General features: G+C 38.1%; 1 protein-coding gene across 2 annotated transcripts in view; it reads left to right on the top strand.

The window, feature by feature from the left end:
• Nucleotides 1–7,435: 7,435 nt before the first annotated feature.
• RALGPS2 (Ral GEF with PH domain and SH3 binding motif 2) overlaps nt 7,436–18,811 on the top strand; it is a 131,051-nt gene continuing 119,675 nt past the window's right edge. The window contains exon 1 of one of the 2 annotated variants that reach the window (XM_081026133.1): nt 7,436–7,768. The gene's annotated coding sequence lies outside the window, so the exon portion shown is untranslated. The remainder of the gene's footprint in view (nt 7,769–18,811) is intronic. The other variant, XM_081026132.1, reaches the window with a different exon arrangement.

The following is an 18,811-nucleotide window of genomic DNA, read 5'->3' as shown; positions in this document are numbered from 1 at the left end:
TTTTTGAAGTCATGTTTTCTAACTGGGGTCACAATTTGAAAGTCAATCTGTAACTAATTTTGTCACCACTTATACTTTCTTAAGTTGAAACCTCTTAAATAATAACTGCTATGTTACAGATATCGTGGCTTTTAAAGACAAATATAATTGCCAGTATTCAGCAGTGAGTTTCAAATGTGTGTATGGAGGCTTAAGTCATAAGTAAAGAAGTCTCTCTTGCTAATTGAAGTCTCAATTAAATGCAGTAAAAACTACATAAAATATATTGGTTGATTTAACAGAAGTACTTTAAAATGCTTATGTCACTAATTTCCAGAAGGAGTAAGAATATTTCTTTCTGGAATGTGAAACCACAGATAGAATTGCATCTCTCCAGGTAAATGGACGCAGTGGTTATGCAGTAAGCTTTTCCCATCTGTAATGTGATAACCAACTTTATTACTGCACTACTATGGTAGAAAATTATCTCCTGCAATATATTTTTAATTCACTTGGGTGGAAAAAATGAGGAATTGGACTTAATGCCATTTTTTCCATTTAACTTTTCCCATTATTCTAAAAGTATTTAGACTTTTGAAAGCCATTTTACTCTGGAACTCTTAAATAAGCTTCTGTAACCAAACTAAATTTTAGAAAACACTATTTTTAATTTATATTTCATTATAGTTGACGTACAATATTATATTATTTTCAAGTGTACAAAATAGAGAAAATACTATTTTTAAATTAAACTTGTGTTGGGTATCACGTGTCTAATTGTTCATTGTTAGCATGAAGTACATTCTAGTCAATAAGTATTTTCCAAGCTTCATTGATGTACATGACACTGTGCTGTAAATTGACAAGAATCTATAAGAAGCACAGTTTTATAGGGAGTCTGTATAACATGGAAACTATGGGTCAGACTCCTGGCTTTGACCCTAGCTTTGCTGTTGCCTAGCAGCATGACTTTGGGCCAGTCATTGAACCTCTCTAAGCTTCATTTTCTAAATGTGGTCAAAATAGCTACCTTTCAATGTTGTTGTGAGAAAAAAAAATGAGGCGACATAGGCTAGGTATTTAATGTGTTGTCTGTCTATTGTAAATGCTCCATGAACATGAATCAAGAGACAGACGGAGAGCGATTGTATTGCACTGTCCAAGAGCTTACAGTCTATTGGTGGATACAAGAAATGCACACATTGAAAACACTCTAAGTCATTGTATAATGAATTGGCAGAGTAAGAGAGTCATGCCAATAACCTCGTCAGGGGTTTTGAGAAGGGAAATGTTCGTGTGAATTGGGTGTACGAATTTGCATATCCTCATGGAAGAAGCAGAGGTGGGTTGTAAGACCCTAAAGAAAATTTTGGGGACAGACAGGCCATAGGGACAGGGAACGGTGCACTGAGGTGGAATGATAGGAGTAGGTCCATGTCTATGAGGAGAAATAATTTATTGTTTATTGAATGAATAAATCAAAGCATGGGCTGGCTAGTGGTGTGGTGAGGTGAGGAGATGCATCAGGCGGGTTAGACTGAGGGTATAGAGGTCCCTGGATGCCACCTTGGTAAACCACAAGGAACAACTGGCAATTTCTGAGCTGGGAGGTGAGAGGGGATGGGGAAGATGTGTGACAAGAAAAACAGTGATGTGTGAAAACAGTGTGTGGTGAGTAGCAAAATCTAAGAGATCAATTAGGAGGAGCTTTCTACATACATAATTTGGGCTCATAATTGCAAAAACTAAAGTGCAAAAAAAATTTAAGGATCAGGACTAAATGAATAAATGATAAAGGAGAGAAAAAGAAAGAGTGAATGGTGACTCTAAAGCTTGGGAGAGAGTAGAAATGATGGGAACAGCAATGTTGATTAAGGAATTAAAAGTTTTCAGGTTAAAAAGAAAGCAAGACTTTTGTTGTTGTTGTCATTGCTTTTATAAATAATACACATGCTTCTAGTAAAACAAAAAACAAGCAAACAATGGAACTCTCTATAAGGAAATATTATAATTGTGTTTCCTCACTCACGGGTTATTTCAGTTTTGAACTTGTAAAGGTTTAACGGATGATGGAATGTCCTCATACAGATGTCATGGAGGCAATCAGATGTGGTACGAAACCACATGTAGTACAAAAGCCTAGGTAAGAATTACCAATGGAGCAGTGAGAAATATAAGGCCAAGATTAAGAAATACCAATTGGTAGTTACTAAATAGTCAGGGGGATGTAAAGTACAGCATAGGGAATATAGTCAATAATACTTTAATAACTATGGATGGTTCCAGGTGGGTACTAGGCTTATCGAGGAATCACTGTATAACTTATATAAATGTCTAACTACTATGCTGTACACCTGAAGCTAATACAAAATAATATTTAATGTCAACTGTAACTGAACATTTTTTTAAAAAAGAAAATATAAGGTCATATAAGTTCCCCATATAAGAATAAGAAAAAGAGAAAACAAGTCCCTTGGGAAACTCAGAGTTCAGACAGAGAAAAAGGAAAATGATAGAAGCTCAGTAGTTGTAGAGACAGAAGTAGAATCAAGATTGCGCTCTGTTACGCTAACTGGTCAAGGGATTTGGGGTAAATCTTGAATCTCTGAGCCTGTTTCTTCGTTTAAAAAATGAAAGTTTAGAAAAGATGAGTCTTCACTTATAAAATTCATCGTTTCTATAATTTTAACCCAAGATATGAGACAATTTCATGAGAGTAGTCAACAATGTTAGAAAGCATGTGGGATTTTGCAGTAGGGTGGTCATTTAAAATAATTATGTTATTATCTATGGACTGCTTACTTCTGCTGCTGCTTTTTTTAAATTCTAACTTTTTTTTTTTTTTAAAAAAAGCTTTTTATTTGGGAATAATTTCAAATTTATAGGAAAGTTACCAAAAACCCTTTACCTAGAGTCACCTATTGTTAACATTGTACTTATTTTATTACTTTTCCCTCCCACCCTATTTTTTTTCTTTTTTCTCAACCATACATACATCCTAGTTCTTTACTCCTAAATACTACAGTATTTAGGGGCATAACCACACCACAGTTACCAATTTCATTGATTTTAGCTACTTTTATCTAATTAATCTACCATCTGTTTTCCAATTAACCCGATAATGTGCTTTATAGAATTTGTTTCCCCTCCAATCAAGGATCCAGTCTAGTATCTCATATTGCCCTTAGTTGCCATGGCTCTTTAGCTGGAATATTTTCACAGCCTTTGTCTTTTCTGTCATAGATATCTTTGAAGAATATACCTTCCCTCCTCCCACCCCACCCCCCCAAAAAAAACACCAGCAGAACATTCTTCATTTGGAATTTATCTGATATTTCTTCATTAAATTCCTCATTTGGTTTTCTCATGTCCTCATGAAATGTGGTATCTTTTGGGAATCACCTCTTGAAGCAAACAGTGTCCATCTGTCCTCTACTGGCGATGTTAATTTGATTACTTGGTCACATTTTTATCCCGTTTCTCCAGTGTGTAAACACATTTTTTCCTTCCTTTCAACTAATAGGTAGTCTATGAGATGAAGTCTAAGATGATGCAAATATACTGTTCCTCATCAAAATTTCTCCCTACATTTGGCATCCATTTATGGTCTTGTCTTACCCAATCTCTGCCACAATGGTTGCAAAATGATGATTGTCCAACTCCAGCACTCCGTTCATATTTACGCTGGCATTCAACATGCTACCATGCAAGAGTACTCCCTTCTTCTCTATTCATTTTAATCTGTTTATCACTGTTATGGATTTATGAATTCCTGTGTTTTTTAAATTCTAACCTTATTTTGAATGCAAACTATATAAAGAAACTACAGTGAGGAACATTATTGACAAAGATTCTCACCTTTCAGTAAGTACGAAGAGCAATGCCTAAAATTTTTAAGGGAAATAGAATTCCAAAAGAATTCACTTATCTGGTAAACTCAAGTATCTAAACCATGGAGGAAAATATGAATGTAGGTAAATGGCCTTTAAACAAAGTAAATGCCCCAAAATATCAGTTAGTTTAGCATTTTCTGAGGTTCTTTACTCTTATTTTATACATATATTTAAAATATGGCAGTGCTGCAACAGAGATGCAGCAACAAGAAGCGATGGCAGGTAGATCAGTAATGAGTCCCATCCAGAGGAATCAGACTCAAAGGCATGCTGGAACTTATCAAGCCATGGTTATTTATTAATGGGGGAAGGTACTAAGTACTTCTAAGCTCCTGGGGACATCTTGGTATTATAGTTTTTGATTTTAAGACACCTCTGGGTCATTAGGAATAGGTTCAGCTCTGCTGCGTTCTGTTAATTTAAGGCAGAGAAAGTGGTGATGTTTCAGAAAAAAAAAATCAATACAAGTGGTTTAAATAAACTGTTTCTAGTGTTTTAAGATGCAAACCTCAGTTATCTAGATCATCTGATTATGTTCAGTCCCTCACTGCCCCTTTTCCTTATCCTGTCAGGTAAATGAGACATTACTGAAATTGTCTTTAAAGTTAATATGGAAAATTATTCATTCACGCCAACATTTATTTGTACACTAGCTGGTCTAGTTGTTTCAGAGAAACATTAATCACCACTAAGTAAATACATCCTTGCTGATCCCTGCCCTACATAGAGTTGCCATTGTGAGAAAACAGCTCGATCGTATGTTGAAGCCTTGTGCCTTTTGAAAGTTGATACTCATATTTGAATGGACTGGTGATTATCTTTGTCCTTGGTGTCTTAATATATGTGGCATGTCTCTCTTGATTGGGAATCGTGGCAGGCTCTCCTTATAACTTGGTGTCACACCATTCTCTATCTCTTCAAAGTCCCCCTGTGCATTGTTCCCCTCAAAGTGGATTTCAGATATGCTACTTTGCCTATATTTTAAATCAGAAGGTTGCAAACATATCAGAAAGAAATTTTGAAATGTCCAGCCAAGATATATATATATATATATATACACACACACACACACACACACACACACACACATATATATATAATTTTTATATGTGAAGAAATAGATTAAAGGTTAGAGAAATAATAGAGGTGTAATATGTTATTACTGAAATTCTGTTGGTTGTAATAGAATTAGGTGTTACTGAAATAATGCACTTTCTTACCTTGCCAGTTTTTGTTTTGACAGCTGTAATGAGTTGTTGTTTTTGCAGTGGTGGTCTCTTGTCTTATAAACTGCTTGTTCTATATCTAAATTAGTTCCTTGGCTTACCCCTTGGAAATAATTCTGATGAATAGTAATAAAACTGCTACATAATGGTGATTCCTCTGAAACAACTTTTAAGCATATTGAATTCTTATTGATTTATATTTTATATAATGGCATTTCTATTTCATACATTAGTACTTTTTGTTATACTAAGATTTTGCATATTTTTTTATTTTGGCAAAAGCAAATGGAATACATAAAGTAATTTACAGAATGTAACTGTGATAAAGGATTCTCTGATAAGGAAATTTTGCTGTTGGTCCCTCTTGAAATGTAATAAGCCATTGTTTTTATTTGCACATCAGAGAATGAAAAGGGACATTGACTTTCTAAAATAATTCCCAAGCTATGACCAAAAAAAAAAAGACTGAGACTGAACTTTTTCCTGTATTTTTAATACACAAATTCTTAATTTTACCAAGTTCAGAAATTTGAACTTAACACAATTCTAAAGGTTAATAAAAGTATTATTTTATGGGTTATCAACATGAGAAACAAATTTTGAGTAATTATTCCAAACTCAGAAATTCAACAGTATAAGAATTTACTATACCCCTGGCTTAGCTTCGTGAGTCGCATGGTTTTTTCTCTTCGAAGTCCAAATGAAACTTCACTGCTCTTACAGCAAACTGTGAAAATTATTGGCAGATGTAGGAACACAGGCTCATTTGCTTTTATGAAACCCTAATTCAAGTTTAAAGTAATTGCAAGACATTTATACAAAATAGAATTCCCTGTTGTTCCTCAGTTTTCCTAATTAAGAGCAGCGATAATATAGTAAAGAAATAGCACATAATTATAATATATAAATATAATTATTGTATGTATTATTTTTGGCACACAGCCAACCACCTTTTCCTTAATCTCTTATACTTAAAAAAGAACTAAACATTTACCCAACTTGATAAGTAGGTTTTTTTTCCTCCAAGTGCTAATTCTGTTGCCTGTTGTTTCTTTGGGACTTGAAGCAATTACCATCTATAGGGAAATTCCTGTATATATAATACATTTCCCCTCTTTTTACCAGTAGTGTTTCCTTTGTTTTGTCAATTAGTATTTGAAAATTGTTTGACCTTCTTCTTCTTCTCCTTCTCCTCCTTCTTTTTGTTTTTCTACTTCTCCCAGTGATTTCATCATGATTCTTGTCAAGATTTTGAAAATAAATTGGAATAAAAATGAAAAGCCATGAACTTTGCCTATCCTTGTTTTTTTCATTTTTGTTTTTCAACTTAACCTTTGAATGGTGGGGAGGGCTTTAGAGAAGTAACCCTATTTAAGAGAAGGGGGTTGAAAGGCATGCCAAGTTCCCTAACTGAAATAAAATGCTATGACACAAGGCAGTCAAAGGAGGAAATAATTAGCGTTCTTCCCTATACAAGATTAATCAGTTCTGTGAAGTGGTTACTAAAGAGAGAAAAGAAACCAAATGGGAATAATTTTTTCCCTTTCATGTTTTATACCTAATGCTAGTACACAGTATTCCTTCCACATGCTACTGCATAATGCCTAGGGAAAGAGTCATCAAATAATCATCTACTTGCAAATGGTCTAATGACAGCATAATGCAAAAGTGGCTCACTTAAAACCTTCCGTTTCTAGTCATACGGCATCAAATGGTGCTGATTTTAAGTAGGCCATACCACAGTGCACCCTCCAAAACAACACCCTTCCACCATTTATACCCAATCCAGTCCTCTTTCATTCACAGGAAATATTTAATATTTCAGAATCTTGTTCGAGCATGATGTGAAAATGCTGTTCACCTGCAGCTCATCAATCTGAGACCCAGGGGTTGCCAAATTTCTGTCATTTGCTCATTAAGCCAAGGGCAGTAGCCTGCATAACACTGACAAAGGCCTGCTTCTAACACTTTCCGAATCTTAATGTGTGAGAGTATTGATCACCATAATTTACGATCCTACGGCAGTGGAGTGGCTCTTCACTTTTGAAGCCCCCTCCCTGGTCCGCAGCGACTTCTAAAAACACCCCTGCCGCAGGCAGGACAGTTACTCGCTCTGGGGGCCAAGTGTTTTCAGACTTCATTCGCTGGCCTTAAGGAGCGCTGCTGTTGCTGCAGCCGACAGACAGCACTGTATTTCACCGTGGAGGGCCCCGTGTGGAGAGGGGGTGACCCACCTGTCGGCCCGCCTAGCCCTCCCCGCCCCATCTCTCGGCCAGTCGCGGGGCTGAAGGGCTGCGGTGCGCGGCCACCAGCGCCAGGCGACAGTTGGGCTCAACTGGGCAGAAGAGCGGCTGGCGGGGCGCGCGCTGGGAAGACCCCGCCGGCCGGCGCTCGGGGCCCGCGCGAGCGCGCTCGGTTGGTGCGCGCGCCCGGCTGCGCCCCGCCCGCTCGGCGCGCGCTCCCGCCCGCTCGGCTCTCCTCCCCCAGCCCGGGGCGGACGGGGTGGATCCAGCTCCCTCCCCTCCCCCGAACGGCCGCGGCCGCGGCGGCGGGTGCTGAATGAGAGACGCCGACTACTCAGGTCGCGGAGCGCCGTCCTAGGCGGCGGCGGCGGAGCGTGAGGCCAGTGGCGTCTTTCCATCCTCGGAGGCGACGGCCGGGGCTACACAGGTCGGTGCTCCGGCCGCGGGCCCGGAGCCGAGCGTCGGCGGGCGGTGCGGGGGAGGGAAGGTGGGTGCGCGGCGCCCCCCGGGCGGAGCGGAGCCGCGGCGGCGGCGGCGCGGGGAATGGCGGCGGCTCCGGCGCTGCAGCGGATTGAACTCCCGGTCGCGGGCCCCGGGCTGCTGGCCCTCGGCGCGGGGAGGGGGCAGCGTGGCTCGGGCTCCAGGAGGAGGGCGCCGGGGGCCCGGAACCGCGCCTCCTAGCGACTCGCTTTCGGAGTCCGGAGGCGACCGCCGCCTCGGGTCCCAGTCCCGGGGGTGCGGCGCCCCCCACCCCCACCCCCGAGCCCGCGTGCCCGTCTCTCCCTCCTGGTGGCGGAAGCCCCCAGCCGCCCCCCGCACTGCCCCGGCCGTGTCTCAGCCTCGCTCCAGGTGAGCCGGCGCGAGCACCGCGGAGCGGGCCACACCCCCTCCTCGGCCCTGGCCGCTGCGCCCCCGGAGCCGGGCCGCGGAGCCGGCCGCCTGCGAAGCGCGCACTGGCGGTCAGGGTGACCTGTTGCGGAGCGGCCCGCAGCCCCAGTCGCCCGCCCGTCTCGGACCCAGAGCGGCGGGTCCTGCGCTGGCCTCGAGCGGGCGCACGGCGGGGCCGGGGGCGCTCCTGAGGTCAGGTTGCTGGACAAGTAGGAGCCGGCGGATTGAAAGGAGATTCGGACGGCTCTGATCAAACACTTGCAAAGCCGGGCTATCTGTCTGCAAATATCCGGCATTCCATTGCAGTATCGGATTAGGTAGGCTCATAAACACCCCGCTCGGGAGCTGATTTGGGAGCAACCCGAGCCCCGACTGTGGAGCTCCTATCTGGAAAAGAGCCCTAAACCCGCCCGGGGCTAAATTACCCCCCTAGCTGCTCCCCTTGAAGCTTTTTTCCTGTAGCTGCGTGTTGTGTAGACGCTGGCCAGTTTCAGTGTACGTGGGCGTGTTTGGGAAGAAGCTGCGACCTGATAGGAGGTACCTTAGTACAAATGTTAATTTGTTTGAACTGGGAGGGGTGAGGGAGGAGGAAGACGAGGGCACTGATGTTAGCTGTGGAGGAGGGGCAATGGAAACACTAAAATTTCTGTTTAAGAAAGCGCTACAAAGAAATATGCCCCGTGTGTAAGACCATGATGTAGGAAACCCAGGCAGGAGTTCATTAAGCTTTATCTTTTATGTGCCCTGGATTTTAAATCAACGCTGAAGTTGTTATAGAGAGAACCCTTATTTTCATACAAGTGTGAATGAGTTGATTTTGGTGTTTTTCTCTACTCATTCTCAGATTAACTTGTTCAAGTCTCTTTGAAGATGACAGAGTTTTGGGAAACTTCTCGATCCGTGCACGCAGAGTATTGCAGTCACAGATCATAGCTTGCTGGCCATAAAAGCCTGTTCCACCCAGATCATTATACAAGTGCTGTAGAATCATACATACAATGTTTATTACTGTTACTGCTGAGTATCTTACGGTAGACTTTAGAATTGTGAAGAAAGTTGTCCAAACAGTATTGTTTTGATAAATGTAACCTCTCACTCAAACTTTGTAGGCATAAATTTTATCATCTAACTTCAAAAGATTTGGAAAATAACTTGTCTTATTAGCTTAACGATCAAATGTAAGGACATTAGATGCTTTTTGGATAAATAATTTCAATGTAAGAAATTTATTTTAATCAGATTATTTTCTTTAAAATTCAATGTAATAAATTTTGAAATGCTAAGATCTACATTTTTCCACTTTATTCCATCTTTTACTGAATTAAGGAATTTGACTTTTTGAAACACTCTGGGTGGGACTGGGAAATATTGTTCACTTGGCTAAATTATTCCAGATTGCAGCCGAACTTTTAAAGATAGTGCTTGCATTATTATCAAGATTGAAGCATGCTTTTCTGAGATACATATTTAATTTTAGAAAGAGCACACCAAAATTTCCTGAGAAATCTAACTAAAAAATTGCTCTGTGGATGTTTTACTCTGTGCACTTCTATTACACATGTGAGTAATATATTGATGTGTGTATTTAAGTACCAAGTACATGTCTTTTTCAGTTTATTGTATCATCACAGTTGACGGAGTAGTTGTTTGTAATGAATAATGGATATATAGATGAAATTGTTCTGTTGCAACTTAAAACACTTAAGCTTTTGTTTCGAGGCTAGTTCGTTTTGTTCATTGCTTTGTTCGTTCATTCATTCATTTCATTCAGTACATATTTATTATTTACTTGGTGCCAGTTAGTTGCCTACATGTTGGAGTTACAACAAAGAAAAAGACAGGTCAGTGCCCTGATGAAGTTTACAGGGTAAGTGGGCAAATAGTCTATGACTTAAGGTCAGATAGCACTGTTTAATGTTAGTTTAGGAAGTAAACTCATCTGATGAGTTTTTTTGGTTAAGGATATGGTTTGTGTTTTTCTTTCTAAGAATAGTGGGAATTATTTTTGAGTGAACTGAAGCAGTAACACAGTTGCTTTAAAAATATGCTGATGTTTATATACATTGGGTATCTGGTTCCTAAACATACCAAAAATAAACATTCTACCTGAAGTCAGATGATGCACAATTTACATGTGGATAAACAGCTTTATTCTTTTGGTTTATATAGTTAAATGAAATGTTTGCCAAAAATATTCTCTCTTGTTACATATTTGTTTATAAGGGAGTCTAATGTTTTTAAGTAAATTTTTAAAAAGTCATCTTTTTCTTCTGGCTGTGTGTGTGAGTGGACCAAAGTCCTATTATTTTTCCATAGAATCTGATAACATTTAATTGCTAAAATCAGAAAAGTTTGAAAGTGTTTTCCTTTTTGTTAAATATGACACTGGTGTCGTTCTTTACAGATTACAAAGCTTTTTTTAAAAAATAGATTATTCGTACTTAAGTATTTTGGTACTTTTCATCGGCAGGACTGCCAATAATTAACATTGACTCTGATAGACATCATTGCCTTCATTTTCGATGAGGAACCAGGTTTGGAGATGTTAAGCACACCGGTGGCCAGGAAGCAAGCAGTGAATGGAAACCCAAGTTGTACTAATAGCTCCGACTGTACATGATGCGATGTTCCACTTCGGAGTGGACAGCCTGGTAGGGGCAGCGTCAACAGCCAGTGCTCCATTCAGCATACACTCTGCTTTTCCAGAAATTTCTAAACTTTTAAACTTTAAACTCAACTATTAATTGACATTTAATTAATTGAATTTGTTTTCGTTTTGTGAGTTAATCTTTCAAACTTTCAAACCTATTTAAATGCAAAAATATTGCTCTTTTTTTTGCTATATAAAAGGTTACTTTGAATTTACTTTTTTTGTTGTTTTTGATTTTATTGGGGAACAGTGTGTTTCTCCAGAGCCCATCAGCTCCAAGTCGTCGTCCTTCAATCTAGTTGTGGAGGGCGCAGCTCAGCTCAGCTCAGCTCAGCTCCAAGTCCAGTCACTGTTTTCAGTCTTTAGCTGCAGGGGGCGCAGCCCACCATCCCATGCGGGAATTGAACCGGCAACCTTGTTGTTGAGAGCCGGGGCTCTAACCAACTGAGCCATCGGCTGCCCCTGAATTTACTTTTAATGGTAGAAGTGTTTTGAGAATAAGATGTGTTAAAAATCAGTCCTACTTTTTGAATATGAGGTTTTTCTTGTATAACAGCTGAGTTTGGAATACAATTGTTACTTCAATCTGAATGATGCATTTTTTAAGTTACTCAGTTTTCAATGAAAAGAGTTCAGACATCTTGAAACTCTACCTCAGCCTGAGTGAGGTTCTTTGGAGAGTAAAGTAAATGTATTGCATTACCCTATGGATGGTTTCTTTAAATGTATGTTATTCCCATTGGTTTAGGGTTCCTCTTTAGTGAGAGAATGAAGATTAGATGTGGTAAATTTCAGTAATTTGGAATTAGTCTGGAATCTTTCTTAATTAATGTCTAGAGCTTTTGATTTAAGAAAACTTTTAACTACATAATAGAAATAAAACACTAGAATTTGAAATGTGTGACATCTATGGGAAGAAAAAAGTTTGAGTATAAATTTACTCAGCCACTTTAATAAGTAATAGCTAGTTAGGGATACAGGAAGAGGTTGAGGGTGCTGGCAATTTATGTATGCCACTACAGAGAACTTCTGGTACTAACTCTTAAATGATACATTACTTTGAAGTATGAGAGTCTTAAAATGAAGCTCTCACCTTGAACTTAATTGATACCCTTCTATCACTTGACTTACATGACCTTTTTTCAAAACAGATTCTCCTTTTTAGGTCGATTTCCTTTTTTGCTTATTCTTGGAGAGCTGTTTATGAAAACCCTACCTAAATAGCATCCCCATCACACTTTACCTTTACCTTTGTTTTTCCTTCACAACATTAATTTATCTGATGTTACAGTGTAGATTAATTTATTATCTGTTTCCTTCTGGATGTAAGCTTCATAAGGGCAAGAATGTAGTTTTGTTCACTATAGTATTCCTAGCACCTAGAAAAGTACCTGGCACATAGTCAATGCCCAGATGATATTTGTGGGGGTGAATGAGTTAATTGGTATTAAATGATACGAAAACCACTCGATTTTTTTTTTTTTTTAAGAAATCACATTCGTTTTTGACTTGAAATAATACAATTGTGCTGTTAAAAGGAAAATTACAAGACTTACAGTGAAAAATATTAGCTCCCTGCCTCATCATTGTATAGTTTTCCCTCCCAGGTCCTGTACTCAGAGCAGCCGTTTTCAATACTTTTAGCTGATTCTCCTGATGTTTACTTTCATGTTTTAAAATATATAGTTTTTCAATTTTAGGCATTATCTGTTGGCCTCCTATTGTGGAAGATGAGTCTGTGCTTTAGGATTCTTATGCCACCTTGAACTTTCTCTCCCTTTGTCTTCCATGTAGTTATATCATACTTTTGGTTAAGTCCGTGTTCATTGTTTACATTGTTATGACTTTGTAAATACTAGGTTGGTGCAGAAGTAATTGCGGTTTTTGCAGTTATTTTTTTATTTATTTTTTTAATTTTGGAACTCTTTCAATTGTCTTTATTTTTCATTTCCATGTATACTTTTTTTTTTAAATTTTTATTGGGGTGACAATTGTTAGTAAATTTACATAGATTTAAGGTGTACAATTCTGTATTACATCATCTATAAATCCCATTGTGTGTTCACCACCCAGTCAGTTCTCCTTCCATCATCATATATTTGATCCCCTTTACCCTCATCACCCACCCCCCACCCCCTTACCCTCTGGTAACCACTAAATTATTGTCTGTGTCTATGAGTTTTTGTTTCTCATTTGTTTGTCTTGTTCTTTTTGGTTTATATACCACATATCAGTGAAATCATAGGGTTCTCTGCTTTTTCTGTCTGACTTATTTCACTTAGCATTATTCTCTCGAGATCCATCCATGTTGTCACAAATGCTCCTATATCATCTTTCCTTAACGCCGAATAGTATTCCATTGTGTATATGTACCACAACTTCTTTATCCATTCATCTATCGAAGGACATTTTGGTTGTTTCCATGTCTTGGCCACCGTAAACAAAGCTGCAATGAACATTGGCGTACACGTGTCTCTATAGAGAAATGCTTTTATATTTTTGGGGTAGATACCCAGGAGAGCGATTGCTGGGTCATATGGTAATTCTATTCGTAATTTCTTGAGGAACCTCCACACTGCCTTCCATAGCGGCTGCACCAGTCTGGTTTTTGCAGTTATTTTTAACCTTTTAAACGGCGATTACTTTTGTACCAACCTAATCTGTTCACTGTCGAACCTTACAGTGTAGTATGATTATATTTCTTGGAGTTAAATTTTTTTTCTTCGTTTTTGTTTTTTGGTTAGTTTCCTAATTGTCTCTACTTTTTTTCTAGAAGATATCCCAATATATTCAAACACATCATGTAATTGATGATTTAAAAAAAAAATTTGGAAGAATCAAGGCTCTGTATCCTTTTGCTCAAATCAGCTCTGTAGCTCTTTACTTCTGCTGCACAGCGTATGCTTGTGATTTCCCGCCATCGAGATTCTGCGAATTCTCCCTGCCTTTTCCCTGTGTTAGATAGAGCCTGTGGTCTCTGGATCCATGTCTTCCACTTTCTTGATTTACACCTTTGTTTTGGTGAAATGCATCGCTCAGTAACTGTCAAGAAAAAGAGTGTCTGAGGAGGTGAAATATTTGCTTGTATTGCTGAAAATATCTCTTACCCTGACACCTGGTTGATAATTTCGCTGGTCTGGGTATAGAATTCCAACGTGAAATAATTTTCCCTCAAAATTTAAGCGATTACGCTATAGTTTTCTAGCTTCAAGTGGTTGTTGAAAAGTCCTATGCCCTTCAGTCTTCATCTTTTATGTGTGACCTGTCCCTGTGAAGATTTTTTTCTTAGTCCTTAGTATACCTGATATGCCCCTGATGTTGTACATGTCTTGTGTGGATCTTACTTCATTTCTTGTGCATGGAACTTCATAGGCTCTTCAACTAGCAGTGTCCATATTAACAGAAAAGAGAGGTGATCTAGTGCAGGGGTCGGCACACTTTTGTCTTTAAAGGGTCAGATAGTAGTATTTAGGTTTTGTGGGCAATACAGTCTCTGTTACTGCTACTCAGCTTTGCTTTTGTAGCATGAAAGCAGCCATAGCCAGCGTGGGCGATGGCTTGCTTCCCCTAATCTATGCACAGGTGGAAGGATTAGCCTTTGCTTTACTAGGAGTAGGGAGAGTTTATCTGTAGAAAGGGGACAGAAGACAATATGTTGACAGACATGATGGTGGTGGCTTGAGAAGTTCCCATCTGAGGCTTTCTGTTTACCTTAGTGAATTAGCTGAGAGTAGGGAAGACTGGGAGTGTGTATTGGAGGTTTGAGAAGAGGGAAAAATATATGACATAATCATCTATCCAAGAGTGGAAAAGTGAGTAGAAGAGCATAGCATAGCATAGGGAAATACAGTGTGATTGCCAGGAAACATTAAGGGCTCGCTTGAGATTAATGATTCTGAATTTCATGTTCCTGATTTTAATAGGAATACCTCTAAAATCTCATCATGTATCTTACTGATTTTTTATTTCAATCAAGTAGGGTTATTTTACTAATCTGAGAAATATTTTCATATGTAACATATACATATGTGTATGTATATTTATATATATATATAAATTTAGCGTACATAACTGCTTTTTTCTACAGAAATGTCGAAAGTACTATAATTTTTTCCCAAATGCAAATTTTGATTTAGAAATCATTCATTGAGAAACAAAGTTAGAGCATTTTCTGTGTGCCAGGAACAGCTCTTGGTGTTGGGGATATAGCAATAAACAAAAAGAGAAAAAATATTTGCCTTTATCTATGTTTATATTTTAACTAACATAAATTATATACACAGAGACATTAATAAGAAAGGAACATTGTGCATCAAAGAGTAAATATAATAATTATTAATATAAAATTATTAATTTTTCAGCTTTATTGAGGTATAATTGACAAAATTTTAAAATATTTAAAATGTACATATTTAAAATACATATTTAAATGTACATATTTAAATATTTAAAATGTGTGATTTGATAAACATCTACCTAGTGAAAGGGTTCCCCCATCAAGTTAATTAGCACACAATTCACACACCTATCACCTTACATATTTACCTTTTTAGTGTGAGAACATTTAAGTTTTACTTTCTTAGCAAATTTCACTTACGCAGTACAGTGTTATCAACTATAATCACCATGTTATACATTAGATCCTCAGGCCCTGTTCATCTTAAAACTGAAAATTTGTACTTTTTTTACCAACCTCTCCTTATTTCCCCAACCGTACTATATGTTTTTGATAACTGAAAAGATTAAGAAATACTTTGTAGTATTAGTTTTATAAGGGTATTTTTTAATATCATAAATATTGAATTTTATTAAATGCTTTTTCTATATTGGTAGAGATGAATATGTGTGTTTTCCCCATTAACCTGCCAATAGGATGTATTACATTAATAGGTTATCTCCTGTTTGCATTATAGGGTCCAGCCCTACTTAGCGGTGTTGCATTAGTTTTTTCCCTTCCACACTGCTGAACTTGACTTGCAGTTGTCTTACAGTTTTTTTAAATCTACGTTTATCAATAGATTAATTTGTCAGAGGTTTATATGTATGTGTTTTGGCTTCAAAGTTACGCTGGCTTCATAAAATGAGCTGTGAAGCTTTCCCTTTTTCCCTTACTTTCTGAAATAGTTTTGTATCATAGGGATTATGTGCTCCTTGAAGGACCTGTAGATGTAACATGAAAGGTGAAAAAGAAAGTTCCTAGAAGAAAACATAGACACTATGGTAGGCAAAGATTTTTTTTTTCAATAGGACTCAAAAAGTACTAATCAGAAAAGATTGATAAATTGTTCTTCATTAAACAACTTCTGTACATCAAAGGATACTATTAACAGAGTGAAAAGGCAAGTGACATTCTAGAAAAAGTGCCTGCAGTCCTTAAATCTGACACAGAACTTGCATCCATAGTATATAAAAATATATATATATTTAAAAAAAATACAATTGGGTGAAAGGAACAGCCATTTACCTATGTTTACTTCTTGTATTTTTATGGCTTAAATGTTTTTCATCTTTAATTCATTTTATTTAATAAGATGTAATTTTTGTCTTTGCATCCAAATGGTTAGCCAACTGTCATAAAGTTAAATGCCACTAATGGTGTTTTGAACAAAGAATGATACACTCAAACATGCTTGCTTGAGAACATTAATTTTGGTTGAGTCTAGTCTAAAAATTATCAGTTGCATTTTCTTTAAATGTATAAACTTATAGTTTAATTTACATTGAAAGGACTCTGAATACCAAAACTACGATGTCACGTTGCCTTAAATTTCTAATAATTCACCTGCGTGTTCTTGGAATCAAATAATTTACTACCTTAAAGTTCAAATAAGTTTTTTTGTGACATAGACAGTGCTTTAATCCTGTGCTTAATTTTTGTATGACTCTAGGCAAGTTACTTAATTTCTTTACTATTCACCTGCCCTTATTTGTAAACCGGGCATTAAGAGTAGGGTCATTGTAAGGAGTAAATGAGAAAGTGTAGGAAAGTAGAAGCTAAGTGCTTAGCTCTTCCCTCTTCCTCTTTCAGGATCCTGAAGACAGGCAAGTAATGACAGCTTAGCTTTTCTTGTATCTGGGGTTACTCTAGATCTCTGGGGTTACTGGAGTAAATTATTCTTTAGACCACTTCCAACCCTGATTTAGATTCCCAAGATTTGACTAGATCGTTCCTGGCCTTCTGGAAGTAGCTTGCGTGAGTAATCTGTATATTTTCTGTTGCTGCTCTTAAAGCTGCTCTTCTCTGAATGTGCTGAAATCTTTGTAGATCTTCATAGATTTTAGGGGTTTGGAGGTGGGGGTTAGAATGTGTTTTAGGTTTGATCGGCATAGCTTTTATTCTGTAAGTAGTTAGGATAATCTCTGTTGCTTTTCTATTACAGTTTTGATTTGCTGATATATTTTTTATGGGCTTGTGTGGTTTAGATCCTGTCTCTTAAAGCTGGTGTGACAGGGTAAGTCTACTTAACAGAGAAACGTTTTGAGGGTGATTTATGATAAGAAATTGCTTTTGACTTGCTTCTTTTTGTCAGCAGTATTTTTGAGCAGTTTTCTGTGAGCACAGTGCTTGTGAATGGTATAGAAGTCTTAGCCTTTTACATCTTCTTGGTGAGATACAAAATCTTAGACCTGAAACCAAAGTAAATAACATAAGACAATAGGCAGTTATATGTCAGATTGAAGAACAGTTAGTTCACAGGGGAGGAGGCTCAGTGAGGGCAGGAGTGGTCCTTAAGGAATGTGTTTCATTCAGGTGGAAAGTATTGGAGAATAGCGTGACTGAAAATATAGCAACAAGAATTAGTCTTTCTGGCATGCTCTGTATTGAAGGGTTTATTTGGGATGGGCGGAAAATACAGTTACATTTGATAAGGTGGAACTAGATTATTCAGCCCCTAAAAATAAAGCAGATTAGAATTAAAATGATAGCACATATACTGTTGCTAACTTTTAGCCTCGCACTATTTCCTTTCTTCTGAGGATGTAGATTTAAAATTTGTAAAGGAAGACTGGAAGAAAAATTCAAACAGGTTCTGTCTTTTTTTTTTTTTTAAAGGCTTCTAGTTATGTAGGTTCTGTCTTCTAAAAAAAGGCTTCTCGTTATATGTGTATTTGGTGATCTTCCCCCCAAAAAGGCTTAAAACAACATTGATAGGAAAGGAGCATTAATAAGTTTTATGTTCAACGTTTCGTCTCTATCCCTATTACTTGGTCTTAGCTAATTATGTAGCAGAGGTTTAAATTCATATCCTTTCTCTGCCATTAATGAAGCCAGAAGGTATAGAATAGAACTCATCTGCAAAAAGGATTTAAAGATGTCACTTTAGAAGTTTAAACTTAAGGGAACTAGTTCTATATACTATTGAAGCCATCTATGCTGCACGTGTTTATCTAAACAGTGCGGGCAGCTGTGAATTGGCTGTAGATAGGTCAGCACATGTAGCCCTCTCATCTGCTTTAGTCCAGTGTGGCCCAGTGGCTGCAGCTGCAGGAATGGACAGGGTTACTGAGTTTACTGCCTCTGTCTCTGAGCAGAACTGGCAATGATAGGTGAGAGCAGGTTTTCCTTCCCTCGTGGTAATGCTGTTGACGTACGGTGGTGTGGTAGTGGTAGCCTTTGTTTTAACAATAGCTGGACCTGTGAGCCATGTCTTATTTGTGTGACACTGTAAATTACGTGATTTCCTTTGTAACAACCAGAATTTGTATTTGTAACTGCTTACTTATTATAACTAAATAGATTAGAAATACTGGCAAGACTTTTGAGCCCCAGATTAGTGGTGACAGCTGACTCAGTGTTTCAGACATGTGTATTATAATTCTGGTCGGCCCACTGTTCCTTGGAAGGAAATCTACTTTTGTTTTACAGTATATTGCAGAGGAACTCTCAATAGCTAGGTGTTTTTTCATTTTTGTTTTTTTTTTTACCTTGTA

The sequence above is a fragment of the Rhinolophus hipposideros genome, assembly GCF_964194185.1.
Source record: "Rhinolophus hipposideros genome assembly, chromosome: 19".
NCBI classification, from domain to species: Eukaryota; Metazoa; Chordata; class Mammalia; order Chiroptera; family Rhinolophidae; genus Rhinolophus; species Rhinolophus hipposideros.
Note: the sequence above shows the minus strand (reverse complement) of the source record. Positions and strands in the feature narration are given on the sequence as shown.